At 49.9% G+C, this 16,156-nt stretch overlaps 1 protein-coding gene and 1 pseudogene across 1 annotated transcript in view; both read left to right on the top strand.

Moving 5' to 3' along the window:
- Nucleotides 1-16,156, top strand: part of LOC149341385 (neurotrimin-like) — a 186,666-nt gene that overhangs the window by 36,094 nt on the left and 134,416 nt on the right. The gene's annotated exons all lie outside the window — the stretch shown is intronic.
- Nucleotides 9,018-9,856, top strand: LOC149341386 (uncharacterized; annotated as a pseudogene).

Genomic DNA, 16,156 nt, shown 5'->3' with positions numbered 1-16,156 from the left:
GGAGAAGAGAAAACCTAAGCTCCAATTTGGGCGAAGGTGCGCGGCAGGCAACGCCGGTCGGGCGGCGACGGCTTTCGGCCAAAACTTATATGGCGAGCGAGGAGCACACTACACTGCTGCTGCTGCACCGCGTTTTGAAACTTGGCCCCTCGCGCGAAACCGCACTCTTCGTCAGACCGATTCTCCTGTTACGGCTGGTTGCGTACTTAGTGTTTCTGCGGCAACCGCCTCTGAAAGCACGCCTACTATATCTCTCTTTCTGAAACTCCGGGGGGGTTTAAAGCTTGTTCTCTCTTTTGTCTCTTTGTTGCACTTCGTAACCTTATTCTCTCGCCCTGTTGTTTTGCTCAGTCCGAGACCCACAACAAGCTTGCAGCAGCTAACTCGAAATAAAATAAAAAACAAAAACCGCACACACACCCGGTGAGAGCAACCGCAACAAAAGGTAATCGAATCTACACAGAGATCGCGGGATCTTATTTCAACTGTGGACAGAGTTTGCGCAGAACGTTTACTCGACCCTTCCACTGGTCATATTTGTATTTATATTTCATGTCTCCATCGACAGCCGTCGTGTAAGAAGGGTGGACCGCTGTCGAAAGGTCTAGTTCCAACGCGACTCGAAACTTTGTGAAGAAACGCGCTGCGCTGCTCCTGGTCGGGCAGAGCCCGGTATGCCGCTAGCGAAAGCAACAGGAAGAGGGGAACGAAGCTGAGAGCTCCTGGGGCTGTCGCGTGGTGTAAACCCCGTATTGTTAGCGCCGAAGTTACGAAAATGTGCCTGCGGTTAGGTCAGACTGTTCCTAATTTAAAGCCGAGAAAACGCTAAAAGAGAAGATTGAAAGATGGAAGATGATGGGAGCTACAAATAAACAATGGTCGTATCTCGTTCTGGTCATACATGACTGCAGACCAACTCTTGTTTATTTTTTATTTTTCCTCTTGGACTAACAAAAATCAAATTGTATTACGGCAGATATCTGCCTGGTCGAGAGGCGAATTAGAGAGAAAAAAAAACATTGACGCTCCGACTAAAGTCTGATGAGACAATTGACAATTAGGCGCCAACTTGGCAGCTACTTCAGGATTGATTGGGTGGAAGCAAGAGCCAATCTTGAAGAAGGTTTCAAGTTGGCGCCGAAACGTTGGTTCTCTAACGAAACTTTGGTCGGTGTGTCACAGTTTTTGTCTCTATAATCAAATAGGCTAAAGAAGTTAGGGTACGTCGTATGAGGGATAAAGTGGACGAAATTATGGTCTAGAATTTTGCACCGTCGATATATGAAAGAGCTTGGGCAGCACTGTCGAGGTCATGGGCGCGTTAGCTATGAAGCGGTAGCTGAGGGCTTTCTCCCATGACCCCTGAGTATGCGCCTTCGTCACTTTACATTGATACGTCATGCGGCAGTTTAAAAAAGCTGGGCCCTTTTCCGAAAATGGCGTAGAAAAACTGAGGCACAAAGAAGACGAAGACACACTGAAGAACAAGGACATGTGTTGCACTTCCAACTGTTTTTTATTGAAAAGCTTAGTTGTCTTGTCAATTAAACGTAGTCTTTTCCGAACCATAAAAATGATCAAAATGTCCGGTAACGAAAACATGACGGTGCTGTGCACTATAAAAGAGCACGCAAAGAGTCCACGGAACGCGTCACTTAGGTCATTTACAGCATACCTCTCACTTGCAAGAAAGTACACATTGGTCAAACACGCCGGTGTTTTAACGAAAGAGCTCTAGAGCACTTCAGTCTGGTAAAAGATGGAACGAGAGGGCCCCTTGCTGTTCACTGCCGGGAATTGAAATGTAAACTCGTGTTTCAGTAAAACATGGTTTCTAGGGCCCGCAAAAGGCAAGCTTGAACGAAAAATAATTGAAGCTTTCCATATTACAATGGCTGGTATTACAGTTGTGTCTGCACGCCGTCTCTGTTGTTGCACGGAAATTAAATGGCTTTCTTGGTGAACTGCATAAGGTTCTGTGTCATGAAGGCTGAATTTATTTGTGTCAAAGGTTTTCAATAAAAATCAGTTACAAATGCAGCACCTGTCCTGTTCTGTTTGACGATCCTTCGACGTCTTTGGTTTTATGGAGTTTAACGTACCGAAGTGACTAAGGCTATGAGGGACGCCGTAGTGGAGGGCTACGGATAATTTCAACCACCTGGAGTTCTTTAAAGCGCTCCGACATCGCACAGTACACGAGTCTCTAGCATTTCGCCGCCATCGAAATGCGACCGAAATGGATCGAACCTGCGTCTTTCGGGTCTGCAGCCGAGCACTATAACCACTGAGCCACCGCGGTGGCCCTTAAAATTTTCTTCATTTTCACGGAGCTCCAATATTTCTGCACAATTATTAGGAAACTAGTAGCCCAAATTACCGTGGTATTGTCCGACAGCGATAACTTCTGTTGTGCTGCTTTCTCTGTTTACTGATGGCAAGTTGCATGAGATTCCCACGCGGCAAGGTGGGTGGAATTCCCGCCAGTAATGCGATACACGTTTACTTTTTGTCACGGCCGTCTGCTTCTTTAGTGGTTTGCGAGTTCAACGTGGCCTGTTCATTAATTCGTGCAAATGCAAACAAACGCTTTTGTTTCTCAAAGGATCGGCACTGGTTCCACGAAATAGGCATGGGCATGAGCAAGCGCTGTCTAAATCGAGTGTCCTTATCCCATGGCGACCGCTATGCGAAGTTTTTCTGCACGCAAGTAACCACTCAGCCTCTAGTAAAGGCTACTTAACCAACGATTGCTATTCCTGCCAAAGAGAAGCAATTTGAAAGAAATAAATAAGTACAGCAACATGGAGGCGGGAAAGAAAAGTGCGCGCAAGACTTAGACGGAACCCTCTGCGTGTGTTATCAGAAGAAAGCAATGTTCGTACTGCCTGTTTCTGCTCGTTGCTATCAGTTTGCACTGCCATGTTTATGCTGATGGAACGTGTACGTGAGCGTACGTTTTTGTTCGCGTACACGGCACGCAATTACCCAGGGCCGGTGCGGGCTTTCTACTGTTTAGTCCTGTACATTCGCGGGACCCTGTTCGGAAAGCTTTCACGCCTTTTTTTTATTTTTTGAACTGCGGACACAGTGTTTCAGGGCTATTTATGATCTCGTTAAAACCATGTTCATTAGTTGCTTCTCGTTGTTTTAATTAGGGCAGGAGTAAATTTAAAAGCGACGTCGCGTTTTTACTCAGAAACACGCTCGCCATTAAAGATGCCCAACTCGTCACATCAATTACCGCCACTGTTATGAGTTACTCCGTTGCCTTTCTTTGTTGTTTTAATCCCAGTGATTCTTTTTTTGTAAAAAGCACGACTTACTTCACTTAGGCGCACTACATCAGACATGTTATGCAACGCGAAAGCAACTCATTTTTTTTTTTACGTGCAGAAATGGGTCATGTGAGCACTACTGCATCACGTACGCGGGCTCAGTTAATCATATTTTTTCTTCATTCGCTGACAACTACTTCTTATTTTCTCGCAATTTTGCTGCATTTCGGTGAACTCAGAAACTAGCTTCCGAAGTTCGTAACTCTTTAGAGTGCCTCTTAGCGCGCACTGCGCTCCAGTAAATTGATTAACCAAGCCGACAAGAACTGTAACAGAGTACTTAGCAATTAAATCTCATGTAACATATTGCAGTAACAGGAGACCACGCGGCACAGGAAATTTGTTTCGCAGAGTATAAAACTGTGCAATTGTGAATGGAGCGTTGGCTGATTAGATCGCTATACCTCAAGTGTCTTGGGTTAGAAGCGTTTCTGTTAGATAACTTTAGGTCGAAAGATATTAGTGTAATGTTGTGTGTTGAAAAAAAAAAGCTAGGTAGCGCTGTTGTCTCAAAGTGAATGCCTGAAAGTTAAGAAAACCCTTGACTAACAGTGACCACTTGCTCTGGAAAGTGTTCATTCGCCTTCGCCTTTTGTGTTTGCCTTGTTCGCTTTCGTTTTTACAGTGGATCAACGATACCAGCTAAGTTCTTCGTGCACTTTTATAAGGTTTACTAAAGTCAGTAGAGATTGCACGTATTGGCGTAGATTGGTGCACATCAACTAAGTAATGCGAGCAAATTGACATAGCTTATAAGAGCTCATCGCACCTAAGTATAAGAAATATCAGGCACACGTCATGTCTTTAAAGGGGTTTATACTGAAGTAATTTCTGTCTGATTTAATTAAAAATAAGTTAAAAGTACCTGTTTTTGGGTAGTGAGCGTCTTCTCTTAGAACTCTTCCAAGTAAAATGTAACATTTCTTGCTTGAGCACGAATGGAGGAGGCGGAAATATGCAGTATTTATAACCTGATGTCTTCACCAAGCACGCCAGTCTGTGTTAAATGTAAAATGCGCCACGGCTATTTATCACACCATGCTCCAAGAATTTACACTCACATCTGTGTATCGCCTTTACTAAACCTGCTCTTCTACACCAATCACCGCACGCGCTCTCATTGGCCGGCTAGAACACATGCCTTGTCATCGGCCCGCAGGTGGTCGAGTGTCGTTGTTCCACCCAGCAAAAAGATTTAGGCAAAAATGCTTTCACAAAGTTTTCGGTCAATAACACCGACAACAACGCAGCATAACCCATCTGACATCCCTCAAGGATTTTTGAAGAAAACAAAAGCCATCGACAAAATTTATACTATTTTTTTCCCCACAAAACAGATTAGTACGCATTGCCGCAGTGAGTTTGTTTGTTTACTTAATTCTTAAATAGCTTACCTGCCACAAGAAGAAGCGAAACGAGGGGAAGTTAAAGACTCGATTTTTCCTGCGAAGCGCCCTTGAAGTCGACTATAAATACTTAAGGGCAGTCGCCGCTTCTTCTCTCCGAAGCCCTCTTCGTTGTGATGCTAAAGCCGTGTCACACGCAACGCCCACGGAAAAAGAATTAAAGCGAGCAGTGGCTGCAAAAGTTGGGAGTTCAAGCTGGAGCTCTCGGAGGCACTCGTGAGCGAAAGTTGCCTCCATCAGGGTGGCCCAGTCAGATGGAGAGGCCGAGGACAATCAGCGGCTGCCGTGGGGCTAAAGAGCAAAAAAAAAAAAAAAAAGCCGGAATCGGTCCAGAACAAGTGCGAGCAGTGAACACAGTGACAGTGCGGTGCACTCGGAGGCCTCGCAAGCTCGCTCAGGAACTGGTGGAAGAACCTCGCTTTAGTTTTAGAGACTCTCCGCGCAGGAGCATTCGAAGTCGGCTTGAAGAGACGGCCACCGTGGCGTGGCGGCCTAATTGCTTAATTAGGCGGCGACGAGCGGCGGCGACCACTTGTGCTTTTGGACGCTGCTGCCAGATGTTCCTTCTCTCCATCCTGCTGCTCGATTCGCGGTGCTTCCGATGTGCATGGGCGCGCTTCCTTGAACGAATCAACCACGTGACTGTCGTTAAGTGGACCGCGAAAGTCTTCAGCCTGGCTGCCGAAGCTCTCACCAGAGCTCGCGAGCACAGAAGCCTCCCGCTTTCTCCTCTGCAATCCTGCAGCACTTTCTGTAGTGAACTGGCCTTTGAGCTTCCTCAGCGATAGCTGCGTGAGGTACTTTCCGCGGGGTAAAGGGTTCCGCCGTCGTTGTTGATCGCAATCGAAAACTCCTTTTGTGGAGTAGCCGCTCCTGAGAATACTCCTTTTGGCGAGTGGTTACTCTAGAAAATATTCCGTTAGTGGAGTGACGGTTCTCGAGAAAATTACTTTTGTTGATTGGGTGCTCTCGAGAATACTTATTTATGGCGACGGAGTCCAGATGGTACTGGGAGTAAGCACATTCGCGAAGGTGGTAGAGCTTTTTCTGCCACTTACTTCCTTGCCGCAGGAAGAGTACGCGGTCACCGAACCCTCTTTTCTGCTTTCACTTTTATATGTACATCACTCACCGCCAACGAAACACTTGAAGTTGCGCTCCTGAATTTTTTGCAGTGAATTCTGCAGCTGCGTGACTTCTTTTCAGATTGTCCTACACACCTTCTCTTAGCGAGCTGCTTCAGAAGATGCTTGTCGGTGCCACTCCCTTCCTTCTTGATTCGGCGAATGTGCATTTACTAAAAGGTGGCGGATTTCTCCCGTTTCATAGGCAGGCGGGTCATATCTATGCAAACCAGCCCGATACTCATCCTTTCACCGCTGACTGAAGGGGGCTAAGCTTCAGGCTTCACCTTGCCAGCACACTGCGATCAGAAACGTGGAGCAGTGCACCTTCTCTGCAATACCAGAAAAATGGAGCCGTGCTAGCATGGTTGTCCCCCCATTTAGAAGGATGAGGTTGCTTGTCATGCGCCCGGAATCGGTCAGTCGCAGGAAGCACCCATAACTTTCAGATTCTTTTCGTTTGTGAATTTCTGTTATAAGAGTGTGCATCTCTGTGCGCTTGCTGGAGCAGGGCTGTTTTGAAGAACAGACTGTGCAGCTGTTTGGAAAGTACTAAACTTTCCCTAAAACGTACCATAGAGGTACCAATAACGTAGCAAGGCGTTCCTCAGCGCCTCGTCTCGCAGACCACGCGAACACAAGGCGTATGGCGGACGCCCGGCTGCGGCGGTGACGACGACGGCAGCGACGCGTCTGTGTTTGCACAGCGTTCATCCGGCACGTGGCGGCGCATCCTCGGGTTTCCAACTCCGGTTGGCCGCACGCAAACACACGGCGGCGGTGCGGCGCGGCGAAACCTATCGCGGGAGCGTGCGCCCGCGCGCGGGAACAGGGAGAGAGAGTCGACGGGGAAATGGGGAGCGAACGAAAGGGAAGGGAGGTGAAAGAAGGGTCGCGGAAAGGCGAGACGGGCCGCGCGCACGAGGGCCGTTGGAGATCATTACGTTGGCCCGGAACACGGAAACGCTTCGCGCTCGTTGCCACGGTGGTCGAGAAGACTCCGCCTTGGGACAATATTGACACAACTCCGTCAACCCAACTTGCGCGGCGAGACCGACCAGCACCTTGTATCGCGCACCGACCCCTCCTCGCCCTCTACCTTCCACGCAGCCTAAGCAGGCTATTTATTTTTTTGTCGTTTTATTTTCTTTGATCCTCCGTTTCCTTCTTCCTTGCGCCCTATACGCAAACGCAAGGGAGACCGGCATATTTATCAGCGGTGTTCCCTCTCACTCACTCTCTCCCCCTCATCCTTTATTTCCTTCGTGCTTGCCTCCGTCGTTCGGCCGCTAACGGACACCGCGGTGTAGGCTTGCGCACGTGAGAAATGAACACATGCAATCGAGCGAGAGCTACGCTAGGCTATGACCAGTCCTTAACGAGCGAGGGCGGGTTAATTTTCTGTTTTATAATTTTAATCGAAATCGACGCGCGTACTTAAGGTACGTGCCGCGAGGACGCTTGAAGCGAGGTCTTCGGAGATTATTCAGTCGGAAAAGTGGCGCGTCTTCGGGTAAGTGGTCGGGAAATTGCGCGTTCGACCAGCCCTAAACTAATTAACACGTGTCGCCAGCCGGGGTCATCTGTAAACATGTCGGGACGGCCCGACCTAAGGCGCTCGCTGGGCGGAGCTTTCGCAGGAGAACTGATAATTTGCCGTGTTTCTAGAGACACGTAACATTCGCTCAGGCATGCAATTTTTTTTTTCCTTGAAGAGAAGTTTATTGGACTCATTATTCATACAAAGGGACCATAGTCCCGCACAAAGACAAAAACAACAAGGCAGCGACTAGTGTCGCTCGGTACAAACAAGCTATGAAACAAGAACACGACGAAGGAAGTGTGTTTTTAGTTTCGAACATTTCGTCATCTGTTTAATTCCAGACTGATTAGCTTTCATTCATGGTAAACCTGCAAGTGATCAAATTTTTAACAAAGTCTGAGCTCCAGAGCTATGCCGCAGCAAACTTCATGAGAAGACATCGCACTCTTTAATGTTGTGACACTACAATTATGCATCGGTATGTTTATCATAAACTTGGGAAGCTGTAGGATACCGCGTTGAAAATTGGTTTTTGAGGAGAGGAAATGGTTCAGTAACTGTCTGACATCTCAGTGGGCACCCGATCTGCGCCATAAGGGAAGGGATAAAGGAAGGAGTGAAATAAGAACGGAAGAAAGAGGTGCCGTAGTGAAGGGCCTCGGAATAAATAATTTGGGCCACATGCTCTGGGACTGTAAAAAAAACCTTCACGGTGCTAATTCCGGAACCCTCCCGCCGCGGTTTGCCGCTGCCTTGCGCAGCCCCAGCCTCGGGGACCAACTCTGGGCCGTCCAGCAGGCCCGCGAGGCGACGGCGAGGCAGCGCCTCGACGTCCCCACGTGGGAGACCTAAAGCCCCGTCGGCGAAAGCTCTGCAGGACTATGAATAAAGTTGTTACCAACCAACCAACCTGGAGATCCTGAACGTGCAGTGACATCGCACAGCACGTGGGCGCCTTTTGCGTTCCGCCTGCTTCGATGCGCTGCCGCCGCGGGCAGGTTCGAACCCAGGAACTCCGGCTCAGTAGTCGAGCGCCCTAACCACTGAGCCACCGCGGCGGGTCAGAATACCATGTTTTCGACAGTTTTCGACCACTCAGAACTGCAGTGTAGTGCACATGTGCATAACGAATATGTCTTAAGAAAACAGTCGTACAGGAATATCTTGCAGCATGGAGCTGATTTTCTTCAGGGTTGTGGTGGTACGTTTATATTGTTATGAACTTCCTCGAGCATTTCTACTTTGGCGGTCGTTCTGCTGTCTCGACTGAGGTGGAGTTTGTCTACAAAAGTCCTGACGGTTGTGTTTCCGGCTATGTGTTCGAATTGGGTCGTTCTTACTGCTTCCGTAATTTCTTGCACGGTATTGTGCATGCCCGTCTCGAGGAGGCGGTGAGTGGACGTACGGATGGCCAACCCTAGAGCTTGCTTCGTGCACCGCCTGATAATTCCATCTATATTTTCTTTTTCTGCTATTTTAAGATCGAGGAAGGGGGCAGCATACGAGATACGGCTAACTACGAAGGCCTATACCAGCCGCAGGAGATTATGTTCTTCCATGCCGTGCCTCCTGTTGATAATTCGCTGTATGACCACTACCCAGGAATATGCATCCAACTCATCACTCCGTGCTCCGGGCCAAGCGGGCAGAAGTGCTCGAGAAATGCTTCCTCTCCTACAAAGACGAAGACTTGGTCTACGTGGATGCCGCTGAGTATGATAAGAATACGATGACCCTCGCGGTCGTCAATAATAAACTACTCCTCAAAATAAGTGCCTTTATACTGTCTGGTAACCCAGAGACTGCAGAGGAAGCTGCCATAGCACTGGCTTGTGTAGGCACAAAAGCGAGGTATATCATCAGTGACTCCAAAGTTGCCATACTAAACTTCAATAGGGGTCGGGTCTCCCCCCTGACGAATAAAATTTTAAGCCATTATGTAATAGACCGAAAAATTACGCTAGTCTGGACACCAGCACATGCATCCCTGCCTGATAATGAGTGGCCCACGAGTTCATCCGAGGCTTTTCTTTCGGGCGGATCAAAGCGAGGTGGTCTTCACAGACAGGGATCGCATGGTGGGATACAGAGAAATTACACAGAACTATCATTTTCAGAGCTAGACTTCTTCGAGCGGATAGATTCTTAACCAGATACCAAGCCATCAGCTGGCGCCGGTTACAAACTTACACATTTCTAAACCCGGCCCTCTGGAGTCTTATGTACCCCGGGTAGTTTTCAGAAAAATGCGCACACTGCGAACTTAGGGCCACCTTGGACCACATAATATGGGAGTGTTCTCATGCCCCTCGGAAGGGACGACACATGAACTCGAAAGACCAATGGGAGGCCTTACTAAAGAGCTCCGACCCGGAGACTCAACTACAACTCGTCCGACTGGCCTAAGCTGCAGCCGAGAACCAAGGCCTTTCGGCCGTCATCTAAGCGGGTAGCCCTCTAGCTACCCTCTTTCTGTTGGATATTAAAAGTTTTCTTATCCTGATATCTTCAAGGTTTGCGTGTGATGATGCCGCTACTGCGCACTTTGCCGTTTCAGACAGTAGTGCTGAGAAAGTCTTAGTGTGCAAAAAAAAAAAAAATCCGACACTGTTGGTTGTGAAAATATTTCATGAGCGTGGCATTTCTTCAAAATATTAAAATAACTGGGATGGTGCCAAGGTATCATGTACAAGCCGTTGCTTGGAACACATCGAGCTTTCATTTGAATGTTGTTTCTGCTGTCGTGGTGTGTCTAGCAAGGCTATCTTAGTCTACGTTGATGTCGAGTGCACTTTCAATGAAGCATTATAAAGCTTTGCTTAGTCGTCATATTATAAAAAAACACGGCACAAACACGGGCAGAGAGATTCTTGCGTCGTATGATTGAACTGACACCTTACAACATCTTGTTTAAAGTCTCACATTAGACATTTATGGTTCAATAATATTTGAATAACTGTAAATTAGGATAGGCACTTTTCGAAGATCTCAGATACGGGCGAATTCATGTCTTTACATCCGCTTGTTCCGCCAGTGGCTAATAACAATGGCGCTCAGAAAAGTCAGACTGTAATGATGGTGCTTGTCTTTCACTAGCACTGCAATCCCCGATAGATATCCGCAATCAGCGAAGCAAAAATGCACTTTATATAAGGCACATATTTCTATAAAGACAATGTCTGTAAAGACAGTTTCGCTTTCTCATGCAAAGCGTGTACATTGCAACATATTACAAGCACTGGAATACTCACACGAATGAGCCTTGAACGTCAAGGCATTAATATGGAGAAAATAATTATATGCCTGGCTCGATAAATGTCCCGAAATGGTATGAAAAACAGTTTTGTCCTCTAAGTAGGAAGCGGCCACAATTAGGCCTCAGCAGGATTCTTTGGAAGAATCAAGCCATACTACTTTACGCGGTACGCGTATTAAAAAAAAAAAAAAAACTTCAGCCATTTCATTCATTCAGCCATTTTACGCGGCTTGCTTAGGATAGTGAAGCAGAGAGCAGGTAATTATTGAACGAACTTTTGAACAACATGCACCGAACATTACACTGTAGAAGCCGTCAACCGTCACCGCTGTTGCATCGTTAGACTGCTAAATAAGAAAAGAAAAAGCGCTAACCAAGCCAAGGTTGCTAGAAGTGGACAAATGCACAGCCAGAGCTTGCTGAATAACATTGAGGACTGGAGCCCATCGCCCAAGTTGGGGGCGCTTCCTTCGTCCCTAATGCGGGCGTGCTAAAGAACACGTCGCCGGGATTCTAATCCGAGGGAGAGCAGCGCAGCCTGGCTCTTTCCCTTACGGCAGTTCTGAGATCCTCAGAACGGCGGTGGCGAGTGCTGAAGGGAAGGTAAGGCAACGCTAGGCGGCGGTGAGGCACAGGAAAACGGGGAATGCCGGGTGGGGAGCGAGGGAAACTCATCGAGGACCCGAGCGGCGCGTTCCCCTTTAAAACGTTTCAATCCGCTCTCCGGTCTCGTTGCGTCGGGGCGCTGATCCCCAGATTCGACACTCCAAGCACGCGCTGCCATCTCCGCATGGGGTCCGGGAAAAACAGCCGACCTTCCACGGCCTCCGGGCCAATTGGGAGCGCTGCGCTCGAGACTCTCAGATGGCCCCCGCTACCCGCGACGGCGTACACTGTTTTTGCCCTTTTCCTAGCAGTCTGCCCTTCATAGACGAAGAGCTTTCTTTTTTCTTCTGGTCTGTTAAATGAAACGAAGACTCAAGGCCAAATATCGCACCAGGGACGTGGCGAAGAGGTCACCCGACCACTGACACCGCCGGCGACAGTGGTAGAAAGGGTTACGACCCTGTTTTGGCAATGTGTTTGAAGAGCATGCGACACGCGGCTTGGAAGCGGTTACGTAACGGCTCGTTTCTCAACGAGTGAGGACGTACTGGACAGAGCGAGGCTTTCAGCGGACGCTTCGATGGAGAATGTGGCCGTTGGAAGGCGCGTCAGTATTGAGGCAGCGTCCGCGCAGTCTCGCGCTCTACGCGGTTGATTGCTCTCTCAGCTCTCAGACGGCCGGGAACGGCGTACGTGACACTGGAAGGGTCTTAGCAAATAGGTCTGTAAAGGCGGGTGGGCTAATACGATGCGGGTTCTTCAGTGACAGCGCTTTCACCAATATGGCTACCCTCTTCGTGACATTTTGAGAAGAGAAACGCTGCTACGGTGCCATACAAAGAGCACAGTTTTAGACGGCTTAAGAGTTTGTTGTTGTCGGCAGAAATAATTTATACGAATCAGAATTCAAGGATTTCTTCACTAGATCTTTCGCATCTTCTAATTTTAATGTGCTGCTTATAAAAATTATTACATCTAAGCTTACCGGATTAGCGCATCAATCAGTGAAAGCTGACAGGCGTTAGCGGCCGAGAGGTCTGGAGTGGCAAGCCCATTTTTACGTTTGACAGGCGACTGCCCAGATGGGCGTCTCGAAGGCCCGTTTTGGCGTCTATATTGCCACGTATCATTGCAGTGTTTGTTCGTTCACGCTCAAGACAGCAGGAAAGGGTCGTTATCACTTTTGTTCGTGGCGCGAGAAGCGACCAGACTAATCTCGATTGTTCGCAGCCTTGAAAGGCTGCATCTAGGTTTTTCCAGATTACCGTAGATGATCTTGACCTGTTATCTGGAAGTTTCCTTGCCGGCTTTAAATTGAGCGATGCCGCGAGCGGCGGACATTCGTAGTTCGACGACCGACGAGCACGTTTGTTGCTTACGCCGCCGCCGAGTGATTCAGTTATTTTGCGGGCGCAAGTCAGCCCAAATAAAGAGCTTCATTTCCAAGACTGGCTGGTGTCTTCCTGACCACTGGACATCCGTCACTACAACGTGACATTTGGTAGAGGTGCTGGGTAGCCTTTCATGTTCCGGACACCCCCTACAAGCCGTGACGCCAGCCCTCTGAGTCATCAACCGCAGGACCTGAGTCCAGTCCACCGCGCTAGCCGACGCCTGCAAGGGGACGCACCAGAGTTCGGGAATCTGCCGGACCCTACCCGGAAGCGAAAGCCAGCAGCAACGACCACCATGAGCTTGCCCCAGACGACGACTCCAATCATTCTGCAGCAGCCCCGGGTGCCACCAACCTTCGACGCTTCGCCTGGCGCCGACCCCGAAGAATGGCTGGAGCAGTTCGACCGAGTGGCTGTCTTTAACAACTGGGACGATGCCATGAAATTTAGGTACGTCTTCTTTGCCCTGGAGGGACCAGCAAGAGTCTGGTTTGAGAATGAGGAAGCTAGCCTCGCGAATTGGGCAACCTTCAAAGAGCAGCTTCTCAAGACTTTCACAAACGTCGTGAGAAAGGAGAGAGCCCAGCAGCTGCTACAGTCTCGCATACAACACCCAAACGAGACCGTTGCAGTGTACACTGAGGAGATGAAGCGTCTCTTCCGGCGTGCCGACTCGAACATGAAGGAAGAAGAAAAGGTCAAGCTGCTTATGCGAGGAGTTAAAGAACAACTCTTTGCCGGCCTCGTACGGAACCCACCGAAAACCGTGGCGGAATTCATAGAAGAGGCCTCCACGATGGAAAAAACACTTGACGCCCGAGCCCGCCAATATGAGCGCCAGCAGCGCGTTTTTTCAGCAAACTGCCTGGACGCCGCTAACAACGATAACCTGCGGGAGGTTATACGCCAAGTAGTACGAGAAGAGCTCCGACGATTGCTGCCAAATGGAACGCAGCCGCAGGTTTCACCACTTACTGACGTAATCCGGGACGAAGTTCAACAGGCCTTGGGTGTGACGCCTACACCCACGCAGCCTCTGCAGCCCCCAGCCATGACTTACGCCGCAGCTGTGCGCCGTCCTGCACCTCGACGACGGGACCCAAGCCCCTATCGCCCTCAGCCAGCTGCGTTGGACCGCCGCCCACTCGCCCCAACCCGCCCATCCTACGAGCGACGCGCGCAGCCGAGGAAATGCGACGAGTGGAGAACTCCCGACCAACGCCGCCCACTATGCTTCCACTGTGGCGAAGCCGGTCACGTCCTCCGGCACTGCCCATACAGGAGACTGGGCATCCGAGGGTTCTCTTACGACGCTCCACGACCCCGACCCGGCCAGCGACCAGCCGAAATCGAGGAGTTCTTGCGTCGGGAAGAATACTCATCGCCGAGCCGCCTATCACGTTCCCCGTCGCCATCGTCCCCGCGCTTTGTTTCTCCTAGCCGAGGCTACGCCGTGCGTGGACGCTCCCCCAGCCCCCGAAGGTTAAACTAAATAAAGCAGCCTCTGGAGGTGAGGTTGCTTCTAAGCGCAATGACAAAGATCCTCCATCGACGAGTACTCAAGACCATACCTCAACTACGACGACAACACCGACGACGACAACACCGACGACGACAACACCGACGACGACAGCTCCGAAGACGACAGCTCCGACGACGACGACGACGACGCGGCCAGACTTGAAGCTTTTACCGTTGCCCAGTGAAGTAACGTCGCAGTACGCCCACCGCAGCCTCACTACTCGACGAAGCCGAGATCGTACACCGAAGACAACGTGCAATGCGAAAACGCGAACAAGTGACCTTGAAGTTATGATCGACGATCACGCGGTTACTGCCTTGGTGGACACCGGAGCTGACTACTCCGTCATGAGTGGGCCACTCGCTGTCCGACTCAGAAAGGTAACAACAACCTGGGATGGCCCGCTGATCCGCACCGCAGGTGGCAACCTGATTACGCCGTCAGGACGCTGCACCGCGAGAGTTGCTGTAAATGGGAGAACCTATGCGACAACCTTCCTGATCCTACAGCAATGCTCGAGAGACGTGATTTTGGGAATGGACTTCCTGAACGAACATCGGGCGATCATCGACCTTCGATCTAAGTCGATCAAGCTTTCCACGGAAAAAGCCATACCTGTTGCGACGGGCGCGACTCATCACGTTGCCTTAAACGTCCTCGATGAAGCATTGAGCGTGCCGCCCCGATCAAGTGTTCTCGTCGGCATAGGTACTGGAGACATCGAAAATGCCGAAGGCGTTATCGAGGGGAACACACAGTTGCTCCTGGATCGAGGATTGGGCGTCGCGAGGGGAGTCGCCGAAATCCGAAATGGCCAAGCCCAGGTGTTGCTAACCAACTTCACGGAAGAATACCGGCATCTAAACAAAGGTACGACGATCGCCTTCCTCGACGAGCTGGCAGACATCAGAAGCGTATTTGCCCTACCCGACCAACCCGCAGAACCATCTCACCAAGGCCATCAACCCACGTTCGACATCAACCCGGCATTACCCCGAAGCAGACAAGACCAAATACGCAGTCTTCTTCAAAGGTACACCGATTGCTTCTCATCAGCATCGAATGTGCGACGAACCCGGCTTGCCAAGCACCGCATTGTCACAGACGAACACGCACGACCACTGCGACAGAGCCCTTACCGCGTATCGCCGCTAGAACGCCAAGCTATCCGCAAGCAAGTTGAGGAAATGCTTCGTGACGACGTCATACAGCCATCGAGGAGCCCCTGGGCAGCACCGGTCGTTCTAGTGAAAAAGAAAGACGGCACCCTTCGCTTTTGCGTCGATTACCGCCGCCTGAACAACATTACGAAGAAGGATGTCTACCCCCTCCCCCGCATCGACGATACACTGGACCGGCTGTGCCACGCTAAGTACTTCTCATCGATGGACCTGAAGAGCGGCTACTGGCAAATTGAAGTCGACGAAAGAGATCGCGAGAAGACTGCGTTCATCACGCCAGACGGACTCTTCGAGTTCAAGGTGATGCCATTCGGCCTCTGCTCTGCCCCAGCGACGTTCCAGCGAGTAATGGATACGGTGCTCGCAGGCTTGAAGTGGCAGATTTGCCTAGTCTACTTAGATGACGTTGTTGTCTTCTCCTCAAGCTTTGAAGACCACCTCAGAAGGCTTCGGATAGTGCTGGAAACTATCAAGTCTTCAGGCCTGACACTGAAACCAGAGAAGTGCCACTTCGCCTACGAGGAACTGCTGTTCCTTGGTCACGTCGTAAGCAAGGATGGAGTTCGCCCAGACCCCCAGAAGACGGCTGCGATCGCAGAGTTTCCACAGCCTAATGACAAGAAGGCTATACGCAGATTCCTTGGATTGTGCGCTTATTACCGACGATTCGTCAAGAACTTTTCGCGCATCGCTGAACCTTTGACTCAACTTACCAAGGCTGACCTGCCTTTTAAATGGGAAAGGCCACAAGAGGAAGCTTTCAACGAGCTGAAGCGCCGCTTACAG

Source organism: Amblyomma mixtum, chromosome 5 (assembly GCF_055824585.1).
Source record: "Amblyomma mixtum isolate Tamu chromosome 5, ASM5582458v1, whole genome shotgun sequence".
In the NCBI taxonomy this organism is placed as follows: Eukaryota; Metazoa; Arthropoda; class Arachnida; order Ixodida; family Ixodidae; genus Amblyomma; species Amblyomma mixtum.
The sequence above is the reverse complement of the archived record's forward strand: the minus strand, read 5'-3'. Positions and strand labels throughout refer to the sequence as shown.